Below are 8,526 nucleotides of genomic sequence, written 5' to 3' on the forward strand. Positions count from 1 at the left end.
TTTTTTACTTGTAATTTATTCCTGCACATACAATTTTTGTCAATCATATTGTGTCACTTTGTATATCCTTCATGATTTCTTTCTTTTTTGGTGTGCCACCCAAATACTTTTAGTGGTCCCCATATGGCTACACCTATAAAATGTCTGGAGGCGCCCCTGACTCTCTTCCCTTAATTCATGTATTTTTCCTAGGTAGAGAGTTAAACTTTGGCCTTGGTGATTTCCCCATGGTCTGATTTTGAATGTAGTTCCTAGCTTATTTTGTTATTTTAGCCACGCTGATGGCTGATCAGGTTGACCTGGTTCAGGTCAATGCAGAATATCAGAACAACTACTGAATGGTTTGCAATAAGATGCATTCAAAGGATGCATTGATTTACTGTAGCTTGTTTTGAAATTTGGAACAGCAGTGCTGAATCCAGTGGGTCAAAATATTCACTTGAGTAAAGGGAAGAAAGAGCTTGACATCTGCCAGATGGACAGGCATGAAATTTCACATACTTTCCTAGAGTCCAGAAATGTATGCAAACCTAGGGAATACTGTAAATCATAGGATTTTTTTAAACCCAAGTGGATACTGGAAAATATATCTGTGTTTTTTTTATGAACTGTATCAATGCCTTGTTCACAGGAATCTCAAAAAAGTTCCTTAATCAACTTCAGCTACTCCAGAGTTTTATTATAAAAGAAAACACAATATATTGAGGTCAATACTCTGGCTTCCAGGTGGCACTAGTTTATTTTAAAAATGTAATCCTTGTTTTTAAGGGCCTTTGTGCTCTGCAATCTCAGTGTTTCTCTGACATACTAGTAAACAACCGACCAGTCCGACACCTCAGGTCGAAACTCAGGTCATCTGTAACAAGTCTCCTTATTATTCTCCTCAGATTTCGGTGAATTCACTTTAACTTTTTACGTATCCTCCAAGCTGATAGTAGGAACAACACATTTATTCATCGCTAGTTTACTTTGGCGTCCTTCAACATTAAATTTCAGCACACCAAACTAAACACATTAGCACAGTAGCTCTTGGTTGTAATTACTGTCTGACCTAATTTCTGAGCCTGGTTCTGACACACGTCTTTTTTTCCTGTTAAAAGGAAATTTTTCCTTCCCACTTTCACCAAGTGCTTGCTCATGGGGAGGATCATCAGACTGTTGGTGTTGACTCTGTATGCTTGTAGGGTCATTACATTACAATATAAAGCGCATTGATTAACTGTTGTTGTAATGTGATACTATATAAGTAAAACTTAACTGAATAGAGTTATTTGATTATTGTTATTTGAGCAACAGCGTTGTAAAAGCATGAGCAGGAGTGGAAGAATCCTTAGGATTAAAGGAACTCATTGAGGTTTTGACGTAACGTAGTAGCATGATTTGCCCAAGTGTGGACGCAGTTGCAAACTGAATGGCAGATGCAAAACTTAAATACTTATGCAGTGAACAGAAGGCATTACAGATATAATGCAGGAAGGTTATAGTCCAAAGCATCAAAACCAAAAAGTCCAAACAGATTTCAAAGGAACCCAAACTGAAAATGGGCTGACAGACAAGTGAAGAGACTCAGGAACAGGAAGAAGTAACATTGATCAAACAAAGGGTGACACAAACTAAAGACAGACATCAGAGAGTGGGTTGAAAGGGCACCGGTAAAGCAAAGCGACAATGATAAGAGCAGGAAAAGGACAGAAGGAATGAAGCTTTATAATAAAGCAGCAATAAACTCACAGCAGCCACATATTCCAGAGATTTCACCCTCCCATACCTTGTCGAATCGTTTTATGACTCTGCAAGCGTTAAACTGTTAAAATGAACATTTGCAAAATTGTCGCATTAAAACAGATCCAAGGTTGAAGGCAAATAATTTCGGAAATAATTACAACACCGTATGAATAACTGCCTTTCTTGCACACAAAGAAGGCGCTTGTTCCATAGCATCACTGTAACAGTAAGCGCGTTTATTGCACATTCCCACCATCTTGCCTCATATTGTCTTTATTGTCAGTTTCTGTTGGTTTCCACTCTCTCATCGAGTGAATAAGAGAAGTGTGAAGATTTCTGCTCAAAAAGAAAATGGGCGAGGATCGTTTTTATGCACGGTGATGATGTGTCTTTTAGTTTGTGCATTGTGATGTAATGCAGCACATTTCTGATCTTCCTGCTCATTGATTACTTTATTTTGTTGTTGTTGTTTTATTGATTTCCTCTTGGTCTTTTAATGGTTAATACTAGTGATGGGCCTCACAAACATTTATGGGATGTGACCCCATTTTTAGATAACAGAAATCTCATAAACTCAAAACGTTCACGCACTTAAAGTTTGGTTAATGTCACACTAAACTGAGACATTACGATAAGGCCAAGCACATCCTTCAAGTGAGTCACCTTTTCCAGATTCTCTTAATTTTCAAACAAACAGATAAGGTTAACTGGTGTATATCCTCATCATCTCTGGTACAGCTCCTCCAGTTTTATGTCCAATTCTTGAAACTGTCACTTCTGGCCTTTGGATGAAAATGTGGTTTGCCACTGAGCTGGATATTTAATGCCAACAATTTAATGCTGCACCCTGCACTGAAGCTACATGCCAAAGCAACATCCTTGCTGGCCTCACTCTAAATGCTTATGGTTCAATACAAGGTTAAACCACTGAAATAAAAGTGATAAGACGCAAAACATTTGACATTTAGTCTACAGTTTTGTTTTTTTTGAGCTTTTCTTGTAGGGATGTTAAAGCTCCTGATCTCATGAGGCAAGCCTGTCTAACCTCTGGGATATTTCAAGACATGACATCAGCTCTCAGTGGGATCCTTCATGTGGTGATGATACCCTATCTAAGTTAAGGAGTGAATTGGCCTTTATGTGATAACAGTGTCCACGCTAATGACAGACGGTGTGATACTCTTCCAAACAAACAGTCTCTCAGAGGCCGTAGCTCGCCTGTGCTTAACTGGACTCCCACTGCATGAGGAGCCATGTTAATCTGCACCTCAGGCAACACGTGACCGACTGTAGCCGGACTGACTTATACTTATGCTGAATGCAGTCTCTATGTGCCTCTGTTATTTCTGCAGGAGGGAGGGAGACGGGCCATTCCAGTGCCATTTTCAGTGGCCGTCAACAAATGCTGGTCCTCTCAGAGCACAGGAGGCTGTGAAGCGCTCAGAGGTCCTTGCGTGTTCGAGTAAACACTCTCTTTTGGTAGGGGCGCCTCCAAGGGTCAATACACTGTTACATCACAAAACCCGGATTCATGGGTAGTTTCTTCAAGGTGTAGAGGAGAAGAAGAAGGCCACAGTCGTGCTTGTCGTGTGGTCTTTATCACTTTTGTGCTTCTTATCTAGCTACCTTCTTGCCCCTTTAATCCCTCCATCCCTACAGTTCTAATTAAATACATTTCCTTCCATTTCATTTTGCTCCCTTATTTCATGCATACTAATCTTGTCAGTGTTGTTACAACCCTCCTTTCCTGTCTTCTCATTTTTAGTACAACAAACAACCTCCCACTGCCCCTTGCTGTCTTTCATTTTTCCTGGATCCAGGTAAATGAAGGCTCTCAGAGTCACTTTGGTGACTGTGGCCACCGGCTGCGCACACCACAATGTAAAAAAGGCACAACGTCTTAGGCAGAGGTGGAAGCGTGTCTTTTCTTGACCATTAAACCAGCAGCATGACCAAAACCATTCTCAAATTTAGAAATATTCCTGAATGTTTTCAGAATGCTCTACTCAGTAAAGTTACAACAATTCGGATCAGTGAGAAGCAAAGATGTATCACAGTATTTTTCTTTGATATTCCTCAACACACACACCAGACTGCAAATGTTCATGCAAAGCTGAGCAGCGAGGGGTCTGTGGAGGAACAGACCCCTGTGGAGGAACAATGCTACCTCTGGTGGTTGCATGTGCACAATGCATGCTGCAGAGCCAATTCTTAAGGGTTAGGCAAATTACTATTTGCCTAACCCTGCAAACTAGTTCATTTTCCTTTTACGTGTGGGGCTATTTGTCCATCTGGATTACTCTGGTGTGTGTTGCCCAATTGTTAAGATCTTCACTGCAAATATGTTTGTCTGCTCTCTAAAATAATTTAACCAGTCATCACTTTACTTTTGGTGTCCCAACTGTTCACAACTGTGGGGATTTTTTTTCTGTATAATCAGGACAACATTTCTGAAAAGATACATTCTTGTTGGGTTTAAAAATGTATTTGAGCACCACAAGGCAAGTTCCATGTCTTTATTTGAGAGAAGGTATACATCCTGATGGTTACAGGGCAGAGGTTAAAAACGAGTGTTTCATTTTGGGTTAAACTGTCCATTTACAATAAACAAGAAAATAGTAATATTTCCTCAATATGGAACAACTACACAAATACAACCATATAATCAACATTTTACATGAAGAGGGCTTGTTACTGAAAGTCTAATAGTCAAGACACAGAGAAAATTAGTAGCAAGCTATAGCCTACTATATTTTTCTTTGAGCATATACGATAATTAACTTTATATATATATGTCTCAAAGCCAGCCCTTAACCATCCTCAGCAGTATATTTTTAGTGGCAGCAATCAGGCCGAGGCCACTGTCATTTCCCAACAAGGATTCAGTCTTCTGCAGTCCTGTGTCATATGAAGCCTCCTGGCTGAAAAAGCCACACTTGTCCCAGTAAACCAAACCTTAATGATAGGCTTGTCTAAAGCTGGAGTCTGTAAAAGTGCCTCTGGGCACTTCTATTTGTCTATGTCTATTTTCTATATCTTCTGTTCTGACTTTCATTTGTTGTTCAGGTTTTTTGCTTCCGGGTATGGGAGAAAGTGTTATTTCAGCTGTGGAATAAAATGAAGAAAAGAAAAGAGGGGTGGGTTGGGGTACTGAAATATTTGTCATTTGATGTTTCGGGTTTCAGCAATTCAAACTGAATATAAGTGTGCAGTTTATAATTGATTCCACTTCTTGGATCTCTCTGAAGCAGGCAGGACCCAAGCTCCAGTGAAATTCCAGTGGGGCAGTGTATTTTTTCTTCTTTTTTCTGGGGCTATTTTTGAATAGGGCCTTTCTACAAAACTCATTAATATCATAGTACAGTCACACCTATATTCGCTGGCTGAACTTCCTGCAGAAAACCAAACAGGTCAGAAGAGACAGATGGACTTTTGAGAATTTCCCATGTTTGCCTCCCGCTAGAACAGCAGGTCTGTGTAGAACCAGAGCCGGGCTTTATGAAGGGGACTCACTTAGGCATCACTGTGACTTGTTTCAGTGAAAGCATCCATCAAAAGGCTTCATTTAACCAGAGATGAAAGCTGAGCTTTTTAACTCCTTCCTCTGCCCTAAGCCTGGCCTGTTGACTCTCTCATCTGTTTATGTTTCAGTGCATAAACATCGAAAGCAATGCCTGCATACGGCTCCTTGCTTCTCATGCTTAATGATAGTCCTCATGAAGTCCTCATACTTGCTACGTGATGGAAAAGTAAGTTTATGTTCACCTCAGCAAATCAAATACTTGGTCTGTGCTGCATGGGTACTCCCAGCTGTGACAACGTGTATGTTTGTAAGCTTGTACAGTTTTACATCAACCTCGGCCATAAAAGGTCCTCTAGATGAAAAATAAATTACAATAAAATAATAAGCTTCTTCTTATGCATCTGTGTCCTCGCTAAGTAAACCAGACTGTATGTAAAAGATGGACAGTGATCCCCTATTGGTTTATGACTGCTGTTTTGAAGTTTAGGTATAGCTACCACCATCTCAGTTTTCACATTTGAATGCCCCCTATAAGTGTTTAGTAACGTACTAATAAAACACTATCATTTCAGTCACTGAAATCGGGTCTTCAATTCAATTCAATAAAATCGTGTTTATATAGTGCCAAATCACAACAGCAGTATGGTAAAGACCCTACAGTAGTCGAGCGAAAAACCCCAACAATCAGATGACCCCCTACGAGCAAGAACTTTTTCCTTTTTTAAGTTGGACCTCTGTTTTTCACTCTGAATGTCCCAAATTTGGGTCCTCTTCCCGTTACATTGTCCAGTAGAACAAATAACAACAAAGCGAAATTCAACCTGAAACGAGTTAAAGAGTTGGGGATTTTCACAAGGCATTTATGGTAATTGACTTGCTTTTGGAGCCAGCCTCAACTGGCCACTGCCAGGAACTAGCTATAGAAATAGCTCTGAGCCACTTTCTTCAGCTTGTCAGTGAAGGCGGAGGTTTATGTGGGGGTTAAATCACTACTAAGCTTTCTGTTATGGTGAGATATAAAAATACTTTTGGTGCCCATGGTAAATAAACACCAGCTATTACCTAACAATACAGATAACCTATTATGATTTTCTGAATTCTGGCTGCAAATTGCACATTTGATTTCAAGCACAAATTAATTCCTAAGTTGCTTGCTTCTCTTTTCCACCTGTCAAAGCAAAACACTGGGTCCCAATGACTCCCTGTGGCCAGGCCAGCAGCTTGCACTGCAAAAGAGTTCTTATATAGTTTGCCACTCAAACCAGGTCAGTGTAACTGCACTTATAGCTTTATTTCAACACAACGAACATGAACTAAGAATATCTTTGTACTTCCATCCATCCAACCATCCATTCATCTATTCATCCATCAAGTTAATTCAGGGTCATGGTTAGGTTGAAGGCTATCTGAACAGTCATATGGGCAAAAGGCAGGGTAGATGCTGGACAGGCTACCAAAACGGGCAAGTCTTTGGACTGGAGGAAGCCGGAGTATCGAGAGAGGACTCTCGCAGATACAAGCAGACTCCTCACAGAAAGGCCTCAGCCTGCGTTCAAGTTCTACTTGGTAATAATGTGTCTCACGCACCTGCACAGGGGATTTCGCCAACTGGATGATAAACCATGCAACCACTATTATTATGTCTACATGTCTGGTAATTTTGTGGCTCACCATAATGTTGTTCATTGCTATTTAGGTGCACTAAGTGTCCACAAAGTGTCAATCAGATATATGAGGTTAATCCAGAATCTCACAGCGGTCTTGGGAGTAGGAGTACATTTGCCCTCTCAACAGCTATTACTTGAAACATTTGTTATAACCGCCCTATTTTCCAGATTATGAAGAAACTGATGGCATCCCTTTTAATGGTTAGGGTCCATTACCGCATAACCACATACTACTTTCTCTCCCAATGTTTTCTGTATGTATCATCACTGTTGCTAAGAAATAAAGGCATAAACTGGGGGTTTATGCAAAATGTTACAGAAAGCAACATTTTACAAAAGAAGGGTTTTACTTAGACCTTAAGATGATCGAAAATTGTACAATGAAGACATGAAACATGAAATGAAAGCTCGTTAACTTACATAAAGAGGCAGCGTTCTTCCTGCCATTAAAAGACTATATTCAGCCTGCCTCAGGGTTAGAAGGAATGTGTGTGGGTGCATTTCAAGCATACACGCTGTATGTAGAACATAAACTGCAACCACACAGAGCATCAAAGGAAATCGCACCCCTGCCATAGAAGATACAACAGTGTCCATATGCAGCCAGCAAAATGGCATAACTATGCTTTAACATTCAAATATTTATGAAGCTGCAAAGGTTTCTGTTTAGTATCTTTAGAATAATATAGAGGCAACACTAGGCTATGATTGAAACATAAAACATGTGCCTTACACAGTCTTGACTAAGCTTGACTAAGCTTTAACCCAGGTGGTAGGAGGTGGAGCTAAGAAAAAGGCAGGTGATAAATTAAAGGGAAAAAAGATGACTTGACCTTTAAGTGTGGGTTAGTTTGCGTACGTTGTTGACTCTTGCTCTCTCTTGTCCTTTAAGAGCAGGGTAGGCAACATTTTTCTCTAGAGGGCTATACTGACTTAATACAGTGAGCAAAGGGCCACACATGGACCACTATATTATGTCTATATCTATGAATCACAGTAGATAAACCTGGATTATTCTTCCAAAATGCCAAAACTTTGCCAGGTATTCCCCAGCTAAATGCTGCAACCAGCCATCCATGTGATATAAAAGAAAATGTGATCCATCAGAGCAGGCCTTCCATTGCTCTGTGGTCCAGTTTTGATGCACATTGTTGGCACATCCAGCAATGGAGAGGGATCAGCATGGGCATCCTGACTGGTCTGCTGCCATGTAGGCCCATGCACAACAAACTGTGATGCACCCTCCACAATTAATTTAATTATTAGTATTATCCATTAGAAGGGGCCTTGGTTGCCCATTACCCTGTCGCTGATTCAACACTGTTCCTTAATTGGACTTTCACATTTGACAGACATTGATCACCCAAGACCAGGAACAAGAGCTGCAGTTTTGAACATGCTCTGACCCAGTCATCGGTACTTCACAATTGGGTCCTTGCCATACTCACTCAAATCCTTAAGCTTGTCCATTTTTCCTGCTTCTAACATCAGATTTGAGGACAAAATGTCCACTTGCCCCCACTCACTAACAGGTGCCATGATGAAGATATGATCAGTGTTATCATGTCAATGTTATGCCTGATCCCTGTATATTTAGTAGGATTTATTCAT

The sequence above is a fragment of the Pundamilia nyererei genome, unplaced genomic scaffold (genome assembly GCF_000239375.1).
Source record: "Pundamilia nyererei isolate P.nyererei 1_Seehausen unplaced genomic scaffold, PunNye1.0 scaffold00002, whole genome shotgun sequence".
In the NCBI taxonomy this organism is placed as follows: domain Eukaryota; kingdom Metazoa; phylum Chordata; class Actinopteri; order Cichliformes; family Cichlidae; genus Pundamilia; species Pundamilia nyererei.